A 20,562-nucleotide genomic window follows, 5' to 3' on the forward strand; every position below is an offset into this window, starting at 1 on the left:
TAAAGAATAATATACTAAGGGCTGTTATAACGCAGTAATAAGAAGATACTGTTACGGGACGGGGGTAGTGGCTATAAGACGTATGTATTTGAGGAGTCTATAAGACGTTACGCGATCGATCGTAAGGGTCGAGGGCGTAAGGAGGTGATATACCTACGCGTAGCTGATATAAGCTATACGCGAGGTATACGCGAGAGCACGGGGCTCTCCTATAGAGGCCCCTATGGTAGGGTTCCGTAACACTACCCCCCCTCCTATAGAGGTGGAGCTCTGGCGACGCTGTGGTTACTATATATATATAAAAGGGACACTTAGGGTATAGAAAAGAAGAAAGGGGGGTATTGCTAAAGGCTTAAAACAACATTATATAATAAGGCTTAGTATCTAAGAATCCGACCAATTAGATAACTTTAACCGCCGGTTAAAGATCCTGGACATCTTAACAATATTCTAGTCACGTAATCGCACTTTTCTGCAATCTAACGGCAATTTAACAGCAATTTGCCCCTACGTGGTAATGTATAACGGTTTAACTTTATAAGGGCTTCTATAAAGGATTAGGTATAAAATCTCTACTTAGGCCCAGTTTCTATAGGTTCGCGTAGTAAAAGTCGCTAATTAAATCCTTTACATTTTTAAAGTCTTCCTATAGTTACCATTCTGGCTAATTTATATTAAATCCTGTGTATATAGCTCTGTAGTAGAGCCGTCGTCCTCTACCTTTGCTAAAGTATTTAGAGTTAATAATTCGTTTAATAGTCCACTCCTCGTGGTTCTCGTCTTTATTCTTATCTCAGATTAGTACTAGTAGGGGTTTAGGCTATGTCTACCCTAGTAAGGGGTTAGGCTAGTAAAAGTGTAGTAGCTATAGGTGAAATATAGGCTATATCCCGCGGGTGGCTAGGGTAGGCGGGAGCTCTAGCTCGTATACGGCTCCCTATCAATGACTCGTTTAATTAAGTAGGGGCCGAGGTTCTTATAATTAAGTAACTTTATCCCTTACAACGTCAGGGTCCTCAGAGTAAGTGGTCCATACGGGAAAACCTATAAATTTCTAAGTACAGGCACCGAATCTAGCTAATTTAATTGGTTGGTTCTTATCGATAACCTAAGGACCCATTTTGACGTTGCAAGGGATAGGCCTCTGCGTAGAGATATTACGTATATCTAGCTATACCTAGTCGCCAACACGTATCTCTAGTGGTGGCGTTTTATAATAGTCGGCGAAGTAGGCCTACTTTACTTAAGCCTAGGCCATTTCTCCCTTGTAGTAGTTGAGTAGATTTTTTATATAGTCTGTATGCTGGTTAGCAAGTAACATCTTAAGGCGTTTTCTATATGGCAGTTTTTTATTAATAGGTTCTGGTGGTTCTATACCAGATTAGGGGTAATATCCCTTATTCGCGAAGAATAGGGTAAGTCCTGTAGTAGTTAAGATATAGTTATTCACTGCGAATTTACCTAGTAGGAGGTAATCCACCCAGTTATCTTAACTATAGGCGACTACCTGTCGTAGGTACGCTTTTATGCTAGCATTAGCGTTTTCTGGTTGCTTAGCAGTTTTATAGTAGAAGGATATAGACATCTTAATGGAGATGCTAAGGCGTTAGCAGATTCGTCTCTATATATTAGAGCTAAACTATATGCCTTAGTTAGACGTAATTAAGTTAGGTAACCTATATAATTAGTAGATTTCGCGAAGGAAGGCGTTAGTAATATCGCTAACGACTACGCCTTTAGTTGGGACGTAGTGGCGCTCTTTTATAAGTTGGTATATTATTATAAGGATATTCTTATAGGTACGGCCATATCGCTTATAGGGTGGTAGGTTAACAACGAAATCTATAGCGATATCTGCCCATTGTTATATAGGTACTAGTAGAGGGTATAGTAGTCCTTAATACTTTATATTAAAGGCCTTAGTGCGCTTATAACTATAGCAGGCGCCTATAAAGCGTTTAACTAAGTCTATTATTTTAGGCCAGAAGTAGTATTAGCTAAGAAGCTTATAGGTTCCTCCTCTACCTAAGTGGCCGCTTAATTAGAGGTTGTAGGCCATTTAGATTAGTTACCGTTATAGATTTTTTAAGTTAGGGATAAATAGACGGCCTCTATAATAGAGCCTATTCTCTTTTACTTCTAAGGCTGCTATATTAATCTAGCCTAAGCTTTAGAGTTTAGTCGGTAGCGTATAGGCGCTAGCAGTCTTTACGGCAATAAGTTAATGCAGTAATAGGTTAATAGAGGTGTTATATACCGTAGTAATAAGCTTATTAATTTTAGGAGGTAATTTTAGTTCTATAGTGTGGAGCTAAGGTATAGTTAGCTTTATTATAGGTAGCATACCTAGGGCTAAATTCCGTGCTTTTAGGATTGTTTATTATTAGAACTAGTTATAGGGGTTATCTTTAGACTAAGGAAGGTCTTATAAGCGGCGTGTTAGGCTATTAGACTTAGTACCTTATACTCTTAGCCTATATATAATTTTAAAGTTAAAACTAAAGAGGAACTCGTTCTAGCGTACTTAGCATTAGTTTAGCTATTTTATAGTTATAAAGTACTTAAGGTTGCAATAATCCGTAAGGACTTTAGTTGGCTAGTTAGGTTTTACTAAGGAGAGTTATAGTTAGAATTCCTTAAACGCTTATATAATTGTAAAAAGTTCTTTATTATAGATCTTATAGTTATATTTTTATAATATAAGCTTAGACGAATAGAATGCGACTAGGTGGAGAAAACCGTCGTCACCTATCTAGGAAAGGACGCCTACGTTAACGTGGTCTAAGGAGTTAGTTTTAAGATAGAGTTATTGTCCTAGTATAAAGTAAGCTAGGATAGGTGCTTTAGTAAAAGCATCTTTAAGGTCTTAGAACGCCTTCTTGTATTTAGGTATCCAGATAAAACGTAAATATATTTTTCTTCCTTTCGCGAAAAGGCCCTTTATTCACATTATTACTATAAGTGGTGCTATAATACCCAAGAAGTTGTATATAAATTTTTAATAGAAGTTAGCAAAACTAAGGAAAGCTTATACGTCTTTAATGCAGTTAGGGGTTTACTATTTAGTAATTATATATACCTTCTTGGGGTCTATACGGACACCCTTAGTAGTAATAATTAGTCTAAGGTATTTTACTTCTATAACTAAGAATTCGCACTTCTTTAAATTGATATAAAGTCCTGCGTCCCTAAGGCGCTGTAGGACCTTTTAAACGTGCTTAGTATACTTAGAAGGGTTATTATTATAAATAAGTATATTGTCTAGGTACGTAGAGTAGAAGTCGTTAAAGTAGTCCTATAAGGCGTTATTAATATAGCTTTAGAAGTTACCTGGGCCATTATATACGCTAAAGGGCATAACGGTATATTTAAGTTGGCTAAAGCGCGATATAAATGCGGTTTTCTATTTATTACCTTCTTATATTTAGAGGTAGTTAAAGGCGGCGATAATATTAAGCTTAGTATAGATTTTGGCTTAGCTAAGCCGCTTAAGAGTCTTATATATAAGCGGTACGGGGTATTAGTTCTTAATTGTAATAGCGTTAAGTTTTCTATAGTTAACGCAGAATTAAATACCTCCTCCTGGCTTCTTAGTAAGGAGAATAGGGGCGGCTGCTAGGGATATACTGGGGCGAATAAACCCTTTATTAAGGTGCTCGTTAATATATTTTTTAACAACTAGAAGTTCGTCTTTTAATATTAAGTAGGGTCTCTTATAGGGTAGCGTTTTTCCTTATTTAATATTAATAGTATAGTTATTAGGTTAATATAGGGGGAGTATATCTACGCTCTTTTATAAGCATATGTTAATAAAGTTATAGTACCTCTTAGAGAGGAGCTTACGGAGTTCCTTATTGGTAAGTCCTTTTTTAAGCTTTATAAACTTCTTAAAGTCTAAAGGTAAAAGTCTATAGAGTTCTACGGGGGCATTGTTTTCTAAAAGGTTAACTATGTCTATCCTATTACTATAAAGGACGTAGTCCTATTCTTTATTAAGCTTATATAGTTGTAATTAGAAGGCTGCGGTAACGGTTTAGCCTTTCCTATATGCTATACGGTAAAAGGCCGCAGCACTTACATAGTGGTAGTTAGTCGTAGGTAGGGTAATAAGGGGTTCCTTAGGTTGGTATCCTAGGGAGTAGATAGAGGCGGCTAGGCCATATCCTAGGCAGGTCTCTTTATAGTATTTAGAGTTAAAGGTTACTTCTCTCTTTTTCTAGTTAATGGCGGGGTTATATTATTCAAGCTAGTTTATTCTAAGGATAATAGGGTAGTTAGCAAGTGGTATAATATAGGCCTAAAGTTCTTCCTAGTGCCCATTTATATCTAGGTAGAGTTATACTATATAGGTAATCTTCTATGCGGTATAACTACCATTAGCGAGTTATAGGGCGCGGGCTTTAGTAAGGGGTAAGGTAGGTAGGTTATAAGTACGCACAAATTAGATATCTACAAATTTATTAATAGCTCTATAATTAATTATAGAACGGCTTTTATATTATTTTTTAGTAGTAGTTCCTATTACGGGTAAAACTATCTGTTTCCGTCTATTTATCTTTACTAAGTTATTTATTAAGCAGGCCAATATATAGATCCCCTTATTATTAGGGCGTTATAACCTATAACTTAGGGCTAGGACTTAGCGTTTTCCGTTTCCGTATCCGACTCTACTACTATTACTACGTCTTCGTCTTATACAGTAGTAGTACATAGCAACATATTTGGTATTTAAGGTACTAGGTTAGGTATTAGGCGGCGGCTACTAAACCTAGCTATTAGGTAGTTTAGGCTATAGCTATAACAGCCTTCTTAATAATATCTATAGTAACGCTTTAGCTTCTAGAGTAGCTCGCGTTCTCTATCTAGTAGCTTTTACAGGAAGGTTAGTATAGAAAGGTTAATATTAGGACCAGTAGTATTACTTAGGGTAGTAGGCGTTAGTAGTTTAGTAGGTCCGGAGGGCTTTTATAGGGAGGTCTTTAGGTAAGGGTTTACAGTAGCAATCTAATTTAGTCGTTGTTCAATCTTCTATATAGCTGCTACCATATTATAAACATTATTATAGTTATAGCTGGCGGCTGCGTAACTAAGGCGATAAGTAACTTTTTTAAGGAGATCTTTCTAGTCTTTAGTATCATCTCGGGCGAGGGCTCTAGTATATTCCTAGAATTTAACATAGAACTTATTAAATAATTTAGTAGGGCTTATCTTTAGGGCATATAGTTTAGCTCGGTTGGTAGCCAGTAGGTTATAGTCGCGGTATATTAGGTTAAGATTATTAAGGACTTTTTAGTAGGACTGCTACTTCTAGGGGCTATTGGTCTTCTATTAGGCGAAGAGTCTATTAAATAGTATACCCTTTATTCGCCCGATAATATAGCCAATCTTAGTATCTTCCGTAGGAAAAAGGTAGGCGCTCTAAGTTAGTTTTTTACAGATTTATATCTTCTAGTGGCTATATTCTTTACGGTCTCCTTAAAAAACTAGGGGATTAGGGTAACGTATATTAGACCCTACGGTAGCAGCTTAGGTTCGGTTGTTATAGCTTTTATTATCGCTTTAGTAGGGGTTCCCGTTAGGTAAGGCTGCTTAGCGCTAACCCTCTATTAAGTATTAAGTAGGTAAAGTTGCCGGGGGCGTAAAGACTTAAGTAGCGTTATATATAGTAGAGAGGTATCTAGCGTTATTATAAATATGCTTATTAAGCTAAGATTATAGGTATTTAATTATGCCTTCTCTTTTAGTGACTGTAGCAATAAGTGCAATCTTAGCCTTCTTTAACTATTAAACGTCGCGTTTAGATACGCGGAGGTTATCTTTAGTTTCTTAACGCGTGTTATTAGCGAGCGCCTTATAAGCTTATAGGTCTTGGATAATATCGTGATTTTAGGTAATACGCATCTTGGCTTATATAAGCTTTAGGTAGTAGTTCTATAGAAGGCGGTAGTATTTATCGAGTTCTTATGCTACCATTTTTATAAACGTCTCGGCGTCTTATATTTCAATTTTAATAGGTAATAGCCCTTCCGCTTACTTGTCCGTAGTTATATAGTTAATAAAAGATAAGACATTATTAGTGTCCATCTCCTTAGGGATTAAGGCTAGGGCTAATAAATTAAATTCTCCTGGGATTAATTGGCGTCGCAGGTTAAGTATAGGTATTGGATTGTTCTTTAGGTTTAATATAGTGGCTAGTAAGGAATATTGTCTTACTATTATAGGTTCCTTAGAAGTATAAAGTGAGGTAACTCGTAGGCACGCTGCTTCTAGCAGCGCCTATAGTATTACAAAGACGTAGAATTGGTCGTAGGCTAGATATCGGTGGTAAAAAGGCGCAACGTAATGTCATGGGACGGGGGCAGTGGCTATAAGACGTATGTATTTAAGGAGTCTATAAGACGTTACGCGATCGATCGTAAGGGTCGAGGGCGTAAGGAGGTGATATACCTACGCGTAGCTGATATAAGCTGTACGCGAGGTGTACGCGAGAGCACGGGGCTCTCCTATGGAGGCCCCTGCGGTGGGGTTCCGTGACAGATACTTTCTTATGGATAAGCCGTATATACTTTAGTAGCTATACTAAAAGTGGTATAGGCAAAGGCATAATGATAAGTAGGAAGATTTTTATATATAGCTAGACGAAAAAGTTATCTAAGACTACCTAATTATAGAAAAGGCCATAAACTATATTAAAGGGGCCTTAATTATAATATTAAAGGATCTAAAGGAGCGCTTAGAGGACTAGAAAAATAAAAGATGTATCTTAGTACCTGCGAATAAAGTTATAACACTTAGATTAATATAATAAAGGTTTAAACTTAAGGATAAAGACGAGCTAAGAGTTAACCTAAGACACTAAGTATATTATACACTATTATAGATCGTATGTATAGATGATGCGTATAATATATATAAAGCACCAAAAGATAAGCACTATAAGTATCCTATAAGAATGTATTAGATAATAGACGAATAGAAGTATAGGAATGCTAAGTATATACATAGCTAGCATCTAGTAGAAGTTTAGGAGTTAGGCGACTTAATACTTTAACCAGAAAGATTCCTTACGGAAGAATGCCTAGACGGATAATAGTGGTAGAAATGCCTGGAAAATACGTGTTTATGGTATATTAAAGATAAAAAGCGAACTAAGTATTAGCTTAAGTTGGACTAAGTATAAATAGGATTAAGCAGCTAATAGTTAGGAAAAGTAGAGGCCTATAGGACCAGAGGGAGCTAATAGTAGAGCCTTAGACCCTTAAAGGAATTTAAGGATAATACCTAAATTTATAAATTAAGTGGCAGGATTAATAGTTTAAGGCATTAATAGATAGTGGAGTAATAAGGAACTATATCTCGCTAGCAGCAGTTAAAAGGATAGGTTTACTATATAGGAAAAAGGAGTACCCTTACCTATTAGTGACAATTTTAGGAGATCTAATAACCTATAGAGGAGGGATTATTAATCTTAAAACAGGACCTATTTAGTTAACTATTAAAGGGAGATAAATTAAGATGTCTTTTAATATATTACTATTGGGAAACAATAAGGCAGTATTAGGAATGCCTTAGTTATAGGAATATAATCTAAAGATCAATTGGATTATAGGTTAGGTTAATATTAGGGATACTTAACGCTATAAGATGCGATAATAAGCTAAATTAGTATAGTACTAAGTAGGAGTAACGTATAAAGAAACGGAGAAAGGACTAAGTTACATATTAAAGAGATACTATAAGTATAGCAAAAAACTATGGTTACTAAAGAGCGAGAAGCTATTAGAGTATATAGTATAGGACTATAAGATAGAATTAGAACTAGAAATAAGTTTAAGGTTTTTTCTAATATATAAGCTTACTAAAGAGGAAAATAAAGTATTAAAAGAGTTTATCTAGGAAAACCTATAAAAGGGATACATTAGACTATTATAGTTATTAGTAGGTTATCTAGTACTATTTATACTAAAAAAGAATGGTAAACTAAGGCTATATATTAACTATAGACAGTTAAACAGTATTACTAGGAAGGATAGGTATCCTTTACCCTTAATTAGCAAAATCTAAGATAGGATAGGTAACGCATAAATCTTTATAAAGATAGATCTGAGATAGGCGTACTATTAGATTAGGATTAAAGAAGGCGATAGGTAAAAGGCAGCCTTTAGGTTAAAGGAAGGACTATATAAACCATTAGTTATACAATTTAGGCTTATAAACGCACCAGCAACGTTCCAGAAGCGTATTAACAATATATTAGAAGAATATTTGGATAAATTTGTTATAGTATATCTTAACGATATTATTATCTACTTAATAACTAAGGAAGAATACAGGGAATACGTTAAATGGGTCTTAAGGAGACTATAAGAAGAACGGATGCTAGTAGCGATTAAAAAATGCGAGTTCTTTACTAGGAAGACAGATTTTATTAGATTTATTATTAAACTAGGCTAACTTAGTATAGATCTAAAGAAGATTAAGGCTATAGTAAATTAGTAAAAACTAGAGAACGTTATATAGCTAAAATTGTTTTTAGGGGTTTGCAATTACTATAGAAGGTTTATAGCGTAGTGGTTAAAGAATATTAAGCTATTTACGCGATTAACAAAAAAAGAAGAACTATAGGCATGGGGAGAGGAATAGTAGGAACTCTTTAAGAAAGTTAAAGAGTTGTTTACCTAGGAGCTAGTTTTAAAAATCTATTAACTAGGACTAGAGACGGTTGTAGAAACAGATATATTGGACTATATACTAGGGGCGTGCTTTATGCAGAAATATTAAGATAGATAGCACCTAGTGGCATACTATAGTTGGAAGATAATACTACTAGAGTTAAACTATGACATCTATAATAAGGAGTTATTAGGTATAGTTACAGCATTAAAGGAATAGAGAGTATTTTTACAAGGTATAGAAAAACCATTTATAGTTAAAACGGATTATAAGAACCTAATAGGATCCCTAATAATAAAGGAGCTTAACTAAAGATAGGTTAGATAGGCAGAGATACTTATAGAATACTATTTTAAAATTTAATATACTAAGGGTACAGATAACACACGAGTAGATGCTCTAAGTTATAAGGCTAAACTATAGAACGATAAAAAGCTATTAGGGGCTTTATTGCGAAAAGATATAGATGGATTAATTAGATATAATTATCCAAAAATTATAGCAACTTAAGAAGAGTTAGGTAAGGTCTATAAAACACTAGGAAGCTTTTAGGTATAAAGAATTCTAGAAGCATAACTAGAAGATCCGTAAATAGATATATACAAGAATTAAGAAGTAACGTATATCCTAAAAAGCATAGCAGAATAATTTATAGAAGATTTCTATAAGGGAATAACTTAAGGATATAACAGAGCCATAGGCTTAGTGTTAAGACTTTAAGAGGAGTATATTATTAATAGAATCTAGGAACTAGCGCGAAAAGGTATAAAAGAATATCTAGATTACTAAAGAAATAAACTGACGAGGTATAAGCTGTATAGAGGGCTATAACCTATTAAAACACCTAAAAGACTATAGGAGGTTATATTATAGGACTTTATTATTAAGTTACTAAAGTTAAGAGATCCTATTACCGGATAAGATTATAACGCAATCTTAGTAATAGTAGATAAGCTTACAAAGTAGGGATACTTTATAGCATATACAGAAGAGATATTAGTAGAAGATATCGCTAGAATCTATATTAAGGAAGTATTTATAAAACATAGAGCATTAAATAAGATTATATCGGACAGAGATTTAAGATTCGTAGCAGTATTTTAGGAAGTATTCTTAGCGGAATAAGGAGTTAGAGCAGCAACTTCTACTATATATTATCCGCAGACAGACAGTTAGACGGAAAGACTAAATTAGACACTAAAGCAGTATCTAAGATACTATATTAATTACGCACAGAATAATTGGGTATTATTATTACCAGTTATATAGTTTGCATATAATATAACACCTTAAGAAGGAATAGGCATATTACTATTTAAGGCGAATTATAGATATAAGCTAAGGATATTGTTATTACTATAATAAGCGAAGAAAACGAGTAGTATAGCTAAACAAAGAATGGAGATATTAATAAATCTTTATAAAGACCTTACGGAAATAGTAAAGATAGTATAACAGAGAATGAAAAGGTACTATAATGCTAAGAGATCTAAGGGACTAGATCTTAAGGAGGGAGATAAAGTGTAGCTACTATACAAAAATTTTAAGAGTTGACGACTAAGTAAGAAGTTGGACCATATTAGACTAGGACCTTTTAAAATTAAGTAAAGAATTTTACTGGTTACGTTTAAGTTAAACCTACTAGCTAAAATGAAGATCTACCCTATATAGCATATTGTAATGCTAGAACTAGTATATAGGGATATTAAGCTACCAGTCTATAAGGCAGACACGTATAGAGGATAAAAAGAAGACAAATAGCAAGTTTTAAGGATTGTTAATTATAAGGATATTGACGATAAAACATAGTATAAGGTAAAGTGGATAGGCTATACTAAGACTACCTAGAAGCTACTAGAAAATTTAAAAAATGCTATAGGAAAGGTATAGGAGTATTAGAAGAAATTAGGTTAGGTAGTATTAATAAGAAAAAATCGCTAAAAAATAAGTTACCTAAGGGGGACCTAAGAAGAGCAGTTACTAAACTACTCGGATCTGTTTCCTTCTTAGTTAAAAGAGAATCCGTTTTTTTATTACTAAGTTCCTGTAGACCCTATTCTATAAGTTTCTACTTTTTAGAACGAACCTTTTTACGTACCTTCTTAAGACGGATTAACCGAGTGGACGCTATAAGACGAGACTTAAGGGCCCGTTACTAAGCATCAGCAGCCTCTCGTTTAGCGTCCCAAGAATTGCGCAATTTAGTAAAAGTAATAGACAGTTTATTATCTAGCTACGTAGTAGTAGATTAAATATAAGACCCTAAAATAAATTAATTAGGGAACTAGACGACTATTAAAAGTAATAGGTTATATATATTTAGCATTAGAGACAAAGTAAACGTTATAGAATAAACGAATATTTGCTTTAGTGCACTCTAAGTAAGAGGACGGTTATTATAAAGATAGGTTTGCTAACGCAATACAAACTAATCCCTCTTCCAAATAGCGAGAATATAAAGATGGTATAATCTTACTAAGAGATAATATCGCAGCAATAGTGCGAATACGACGAACAGTTAAGGAAGAAGAAATTGCTTTAGGTATAATAAGTAATAATATTAACTAAATTAATTAGACGGATATTATACCTCTAGTAAACGACTTAAAGACGTTTAGGATCTTTAAGGACGAAGATAGAGAGGAGGGAGATAGTGTTACGGACGCTTTAAGTATAATGTTATAACTACTTAGAGAAGAGTTAGAAGAAGCTAGTTAGTTAATTTAGGTATAGTCTAAAATGGAGCCAGTAGAGCTATATGACGAGGAATAGTAACTAAGGTTATATAATATAATTTATATAATTTATAGGATCTACGTAATCCGTAATAGAGTAGATAGAGCACACATATATTATATATAAGAAGGATTTTATAGGAGTACGGTTATGTATTTAAGGACCCTTAGTCCCTACCTAGATAGTTCCTTCCTTATAATAATTCTTAGAATACAATTAGAGTTAATCTATTAGGCAACCACTCTGCTAGTTATTATTACATTGTTGACTTCTATACTTGCATTACCTATATACTTAGCCTAATAACAAGCCTACCGTAGTTCCTGCTACAAAGTTCTATTATATTTAGTTTATATAGAAGCTAAAATCCTTAGGGGTAGTATATTAATTATATATAGGTATTATAGTACGGCTCTTATATAGTAAGAATATAGTGTTTCTTTAGGTTTAGACTGTCTAGTAAAGGCCTTATAAGACGGTAGTTTGTATTACTATAGTTATACTATATAATAAATAGGTAGCGGACCCCCGGCAAGAGTTTTTCGCCTCTTCTTTATTTCTTACTTTTTCTATTTTTACTTTCTTTAGGATATTTAGAACTTTAGTCTTTTATATCTATACCCTAGTTACTACTTATTTTATATAGAGCTTTTTATTCCCGTGTTTTATATTCCTACTAGCGCTTTTATATTTAAATCTATTATTATCTCCAGTTCCTCCCTTATTCTTACTAGCTAGCTATATACCCTTAATAGGTCGGCTATAAATAATATATTTGCCATATTAAATCTAATTCTTAATTATCCTAGTTTTAAGCTTACTATAGCTGTCTATAGGGGTCTTCCTATAGGGCATCCTCTCCCTTATATCCCTATATAGTCTAGTAATATTACATAGCGCCGCTTCTAGCCCGTTAAGGCTTGGGATAGCTAGCCTAGCCCCCTAGTATTAAAGGTAGGAAACGCTAGAAAGGCACCTACGTCCCCCTAGCTTATTACCTATTATTTCTATTTATATAACCTAGCGTATAGTTATTCCCGTAGCTGTTAAGCCCTTACCTTCCGCCTCCTATATTTAATATAGTCTTCTCTCTCCTACGCCTTATATATGCTTTAGTGGTAGTTTACACATTTTATTTAGTCTTAATTTAAGCAGTATCTTATATCGTGGGGGCCTATATAGTAGCCGTAGCACACCTATACTGCGCATGTAGATTAGGTATATCCCTATTATATATAGCGGTAGCATTATTCTAGGCGTAGTCTGTAGTTATAAAGCCTTACGTTATATATAAGGCTATTTATAATTATTCCTTTTTAGATAAGGAGTTTTTGTATTTTTAGTGTATATATACTAATAATAAGGGAGCTATGCGTTTGACCGGCGTCTCTCTAGCGAGTCTCTAGTAACCCTCGTGTCCTCTTATTATTCTTATTATTTGCTTAGTTTATATTTTCCTATTAAAGCTATTAGATTTAGGTAATCTCAAGGCCTAGTATAAAGCGTTTTATATATTTTACCATCTTCTATATAGTTGCTGTATTACCCGCCTAGCGTTCCTTTTCTACCCTAAGGCTTATAGAAACCGCTAGGACTTTAACTAGGTAGTCTTTACAGAGCACTTTTATGCCAATACATTCTTCTAGCCTATCCCCTACCCTTATAGCTTATTCCTTTACCTATTAGTCCTTTAGGGTAACTCTAATATCTCCGCTCCTAAGGTGTTAAACTATAACTATATTATAAACCTCTTTATAAATCTCTATAAAGACTTCTATTTCTAATTATCCCCTAAGCCCCTTTACTTTTTCTATATTTAGTTATATTATAATTATATACCCGGTTATTATCTTAAGGGGGGTAAGTTCCCTATACTATAGAAGCGCGGCTATAGCGGCCTAAATGCGGTTCGCCGGTAAGAGGGAGTTTTATTTATTTTTAATTTTACTTAGCCGTTAGAGGATCTAATTAAGGGGTTACTAAAGGGGCGCCTAAGGTTCGCTAAACTGGCGGAGCCATTTTACTAGCTATATTAGTTTGTTATAGCTAATAGTTACTCCCCTATAATTTTAGATACTAGACGCGTTTAATAGGCTTTATATTTTATTAGATGCCTTCTTAATAGAGGTGTTTCCGCTTTATAGTGTAGTATTCGCCCGTCTTTATTATAGAGGGCCATTATTAGGCGTAGATCTGGCGGTTACGCGTAAGTGCGAGCCACCGTCGGTTGACGTATGCCTCCCCTATAATGTATATATCTTAGGGGGATTCTCTAGGTGTTTTTTAGGGTTCTTTTTAGTTAGTTTTAGTCTTTTTAGGCCGGGTGTAGTAAGAGCTCCAGTTAGTCTTATATGTACTTACTAATATTAATAAAGTATATATAAAATATAAAATATATTAATTTTATAAAAATTATACTTTTATGCATGCTTACTAATATTAATTAAATTTATATAAAATATAAAAATTATAAAAATTATACTTTTATATATGCTTAGTAATCTTATAGTTAGCACTTAGTAGCTAAATGCTAAGACTTAATAATAAATGCCGCATTTAGCGGCTAAATGCTAGTACTTAGTTATAAATGCCGTATTTCGCAGCTAAATGCTAATACTTAATTATAAATGCCGCATTTAGCTACTAAATGCTACTAAATGCTAGAAATGCTACTAAATGCTAGAAAATGCTAAAATAGCAAAAAAGTAAAATAAAATGCTAGTAAAAAATTTCCTAACGTTTTAAATTCTTTAGTACCGCTTAGGTCTATTAGCTCTACGCTATACTATAGTTTCTAGTTCTAACTATATCGTTGCGTACTTTACGCCTTATATAACTATATAACTCTATCTTATCCCTTTTTAGTTTGTTCTCTTTAATAAACTCTATTATTAATCTTAATTACTTAATCTATAAGATCCCTAAGTATATCCATATCTTCTATTAAGATAATTATATTCTAGACTTTCTCTTTAAGTCCTTATTTATACTATACTATAAGCGCCTTATTGTCCCACTTAACTTATATAGCTAGTGTATAAAACTATATTATATACTTAATTGCTAAAGTTTATTATACTATATTTTAGAGTCTTCTTTCTACTATAGTTATTGCTTTTAAGTCTCTAAATATCTATATAAGTCGGTCTACAAACCTATTCTAACTTAAGAATATATACTTAACTTCTAGGTTAGTAGTCGCACTCCCTTACTCTTATATCTTAGTAAAGTAAAATTTAAACCACTTAAGTGCTCTTCCTATTAGGAATAATCCTGCATAGACCACTTAGTCTATTAGTATAGTGGGTTTTACACCCTCTTATATTACCTTAAAACGTATTTATACTAAAAACCCTTTAAGCTTTAACTTCTCCCCTAATAATCGCTTAACTAATAGTAACTTAACCTTTATTGCTCCAATTCCATTAATTCATTCTTTAAGTATTTAATTATTATCTATTAATTAATTAACTATTTCCTATAATTAACCTACCGTAATAAGCTGCAAGTTAGTATCCTATATACTAGTATCCCCACTTATTCCTAAAGTAGTAGCTACTATTAACGGCGTTATAACTAAGCTCGGACCCCTAGAACTCTATTACCTCCTAAACTTAATTACTCTACCAAATCGGCCACACCACTTTAGAAGCTATTTACGCTTAACAAAATTTAATTAATTAATTGCCCTTATATACCATTTAGTATATTAGCTTTGGGCGTTTAATCTAGCGTATTTTAAAGCTTTAATTTTAGCCCCTTTACCCTTATTTTGGCCTTTTTTTCCCTTTATATCTACTATAGCTTTATTAATTAAAACTATATATTTTAGTATTATATTTAGATCTACCGTTATTTATTTATATAATTTTAGGCTTTTAAGGTCTTTAAGTTGTAATTATAAGCTATATATTTAAGCGCCTATATATGCTGCCTTAATAATAACCCTCTAAAATTATTAACTTATTTTTTATAAAAGTAACTAAGTCTTTTAATTTAGTATATACTTATTATAAAGACCTTAAGCTGTATAATATATATTATACGGCTTCTTTAGGGTCATTATATTATTAAATTAATTACTACTAGCTTTTTTAAAGCTTAACCCTTTTATTAAAGCTCTCTTTTTTACTTAAAAATATTTAAAGCCTTTATATAGACTTTATAAATAAATACTAAAGATATACTGCCTAAAATTGGTTATTTTTATTATAGGGCCTTTTTTAGGTCTTATAGTAATACTTAATAAAATAGTACTTCTTAATTAGAGCTATATTACTAAGATATATATACTTTATAATTTACTTAAAATATTTTACCTTAATAGAGGATATTTAAAATAGATTTAAAGGTTATTATATTAAATAAAGTAGCTAAAAAGGAGCTATATATTGTATATTGTATATTTTATTAAAACTTAACTATATAATGGCTTATATAGCTATTAAAGAAATATAATTAAGCTTTATTACAAAAAAATGGTTTTAAGTATAATTTTTATTTATTAAATTGACTAAATATAATACAATTAGCTATTTAACTATTTTTTTAAGCTATATATATTTAATAAAATACTTTACCTTAGTATACTTATATTAATTAGGGGTATTTTCCTTTAAAATAAATTAACTAGCTAAGGGCAAATATTATCTTTATAATAAATATTATTATTAATTCTATTTATTGCCCGATTTAGTCCATTTTTAGGTCCATATAGGCTGCTGCCTTTCTATATAGGAAAACCCCCGTAGGGGGAAAAACCTAAGTATTTCCTTTTAGCTGGTCCTACGCGTTCCGCCTTTACCCAGCTAGTATAGCTTTGTATCTTTTAAGTCTGCCTTACGTACTATACTTCCTAGGTATATTGGAAGATCTAGGGGGGGTAAAGGGAGGGTCTGGCGATTTGCTAGTAAGCTGCCTATAGCTAGGCGGGGGTGTTTAGTCCTTATAGGGCTAAAATAGGGCGTATTTTTTTAGTGTCCTCCTATTGGATTTCATGTGCTATTTAGAACTACTAGAGGATTCCTTAGCCTATAAGCCATTTTGCTGCTACCTATAAGCCCTTACTTATAGAGAGCATCTAGGTAATGTCGTTTATACCTATATTAGTAAGTAGTTGGTCCTTTACTAAGCGGTGGCTCTAAAATAGCAGTATATGGCGTACTAACTAGACAGGCCATCCGCATACGCATTAGGGTATAGTATTTAGAACGTAGATGCTTACTAGCCATGCATTTAGGCCTAAGATCTCCATCCGTAGTAGAAAGGCAGCTATAGCTTCTGCCTTCGTCAGTCCTTTATATAGGGGGAGAGTTAGTATTAACTATAGGGTATTCTAAATGGCTACGTCTTGTGTTTTCGCTGCTTCCTTCCATCGTTACTTCTATTTAAGATCCGCCTATCTTATAATTAGTGTAGTAAATCTCTATCTATACTAGTAGCCTCCTATCCTCTATCGCCGTTATAGCGCTTTACTAGTATAGCGCCGGGTCTCTACCTAGTAAGCTAGTAGTTCTTATATTTCCTTTTCTTTTTCTACTATTTATAGGTAAAGTGCTTCCTAGCTAGTGTGTTTGGGCTCTTTATAATAAATACCTATTTATAATTATTAAACGACTTTATAGAAAACTTTTTTTAAAAGATATACCTTATTGTAATTAAATTTATATATATGCTTAATATAACTCTAAATTTGTCTATATTTTAAGTATTTTTTTTACCTATATATTAACCTTTCTTACACCCTTTTATAATGGCTATAAAACTTTTAAATTTACTTTAGTTATACCCTATTAATTTATATACATTCTATTAATTAGGCATATATAATTTTATATAAATTAATAATTATTTATTGTTTAAAGTCTAATTTAAATACCTATTAGGCCCACGCGGATTACTCCTTATTTATATATAGGGAGAAAACTCTACTTAAGAAAACCTTATAATCTATCTCCCTGCCTTTTAGGACTCGCCTACTTAACGCCTACGCGGCGCTTACGAGTTACCTATAGTGCTCTACTACCTTACTTTTTAACCTTTTTAAACACCACTGCTGCTACAATAAGCCTATAAACGCGCTAGTATTATAAACTTTACTCTACTACTATAGAGTTATTAGGAGGCGCCTATTCCTCGCCCCTTTACCTTTTATTACTATTTCCCTTATAACCCAGAACTAGTTAAGCATATTTTAGCTAATAAGCTACTAGGTAACCACCTTAAGACCTTTTTATATTAAGAGTAGTGTATTATAGTTCTCTATGCTAGCTACTAAGAGTATTACTTTTTAGTTAGTATATAAGGGGTATAATAGTATTACGTGTTTTAGGGTCTATATTGGCCAGCTATATTCGTATTATAGGCTACCTACTAAAATGCCTACCCCGTAGAGCCAGTCTTTTAGTCTTATTATTTTTATTTTTAAGAGTGTTGCTATTATATTTTTTGCCTTTATTAGGCCTTCTTAAAGCCCTTAAGTATTTACCCCCTATAGTATTAACTATATTACGGCTTAGGTTCCTCTTACCTAAATTAGCCTCTATACCTTTAACTCCTATTTACCTCTTTAGCGTTAGTCCAACTAGTATTATATTATGGTAGATAGTTTCCTAGCGTTCTTTTATACTCTACTTTAGCTCTTTTCTTTCTCTTACTATCGTCTTTACTGGCCTCTTACGCGTCTCCCTTCTTTCTCTATATAGGCATAGGCCCTAAAGCAGCACTATTCTTATTCTGCTTTCTTTACCTATTTCTTTAATATATCTTTTTTATTTTAGGGTTATTGGTTTATTCTTCTATAGGGCACCCTAAAATCCCTCTATAGTTTATTTAGGCATATCTTAATATACTTTATAATATTAGAGTTACGTTTATTTTACGCCCTTTATATTATAGTAGCTTTAATATATAGTTATAGGGGGGAATATTAGCTTCCTTTCTAAGCAGTGCTGTAGCTGTTTGCTTATACCCACTTATTATACTTTAGAGGTAGACTATTTAGACCTTTTAAAGTGGTTTAAGGAGCGATTTAGGGGGGCCTTTCTTAGTTTCTCTAATGGCCTAAATACTAGACCTATATATTATAGTTAGCCGGACAACTACTATATATAGTAGGCGTGACCTCTAGAAGTAAGGACCCTATATAGAGTTAACGGTCCTAAATAATATAATATACTGTGCTTAGCCCTTATAGGCCGCTTACGCCGTATATACGCTCTATTAGAGTTTACTATCTACCTATACTCCTAATACCCTTAGGCCCTAAACTAGTTAACCCCTAAAGCCTTAGATATAAATTAAATGCTAAAGATCTATAGATTGGTTACGTTTTCTTATAAAATAGATTAGCTGGTATTTCTCTAGTAAGAATTAGACTCTATATTGTCTTGCCTATTCTATATAGGTATTATAGGATTTCTATAGTATTCTATAATTTTCTATAGCTATTAGCCCGTATATAATTAGGTTTATATTATTAATAAAGCCTATCCCCTAGGTCGCCCCTTTCTTAAAGGAGTTAAGCAGGTTACTTATAAAGAAAAGGAAGAGTATAGGCCAGAGGGGTAATCCTTATAGTATTTCTGTTATAACTATAATAGGGGGGCTCTAGTATCCGCTAAAGACCAGTAATATTTCTCTTTAGCCTATAAACCCTTAAATAAATTATATAATCTATTCTAGAAAGCCTTTTACCCTAAGAATATATAGGAGACGCTTATAGGGTACGTTATTATAAGCACTACTAATATCTGGGCTAAGCATTAATACTATAAAGTCCCTTTGCATCGCCTATGTAGATTTAATAGTGGCAGCAAGTAGCGTAAGTGCTAATAGTGTTCAGCGGTTCTTTCTTACCCCTATTTAGCTTTATAGTAGTAGGGCGTATTCCTTAGCTATATCTACTATATAGACTACTATTATTCTTTCTAAGATCTTATTAAGGGTGTTTTCTAAGGTAATAGGGCGGTAACTTCCTGGGATTAAGTAATCTGCTTTACCTTCTTTTTATAGGATAACTATTGTTATAGATCTTCCAAGTTATAAGTAGTAGCCTATAGTAAAGTATGCTCTAGCTATATCTATAAGTTAAGGTGCTATAAATAGTCTATAGGTCTTTAAGGTCTTATTTAAAATCCTATTTAGTTTTAGTGCTATATTATTTAAAAGGCGGCTAATAGTTTTAGCTATTTCCTCTATTATTATATTGCTGTTAACCCGTAAGCGAGTTACTAGTATTTCCCTCGTAATGTTACTAAGGTCTACTAAAGCCGGTTAGAGGAAGAACCTTTTTATAAAGATCTTTGCCTTCTTATTATTGTTATTAGTGGCCTATAATTCCCCTGCTCTTTGTAGTGATAGTAGGTATAAATCTTCTAAAAACCTTTACCACACATATAACCTTACCAAAAGGTAGCGCCACACTCCAAAACTTACGCATACCCATCTTACCATCAAAAACAATCGATTTTCTAACTTTCAAGACCTAATTCCTACTGCCTAGCGAGCTAGAGGTGGATTTATTTATCGGTTTACCCCCTTTTCCCAATAGAAAATTTTCTCTAAGGGTGGCCCTAGCTTATAAGCGAGGCACGGACAGGAACACTAAACCTACTACCACTACTACTAATACTAAAACTACAAAATAGGGGCTAGTTTCTCTACTACCTCTTAGCCTAATCTCCCCAGAAATCTTCTAGTAGAATTAGTAAGGAGAAAAGGGTATAAGGATAGTAAAAACTAGGAAAACCCCCTTATAAGACACAAAATGCCAAGGCCCGGTAGGCCTAAAAAAAAACCTCCTATAGAAATAAGTGATAATAAGTCTATATCTACACTCACTTTTTTTACCCCTTCTCCTTCCCCTAGCCTATTTAGGACAGGAGAAAAAAGAGGACATCCTTAGTCTTCTACTAAAAAAGAAAACTAAAAACCTATAAAAAAGACAACTAAAATAAGGACTTTTACGGCTGGTATACATAGTATATCTTTCACTCCCCTTTCTCCAGAACAACACCTATAAAAGGCTTTAGATAGCCTAACCCAGGCCTATAAAGGGCTAGAAGAAGAAGAAGAAGAAGAAAAAATAAATAAAAAGGAATAAGTTAAACAGCTAGAGGACTATACACATAGTGTCCTAGTAGGAGAAAACCC

The sequence above is a fragment of the Cenococcum geophilum genome, assembly GCF_001692895.1.
Source record: "Cenococcum geophilum 1.58 unplaced genomic scaffold K441scaffold_82, whole genome shotgun sequence".
In the NCBI taxonomy this organism is placed as follows: Eukaryota; Fungi; Ascomycota; class Dothideomycetes; order Gloniales; family Gloniaceae; genus Cenococcum; species Cenococcum geophilum.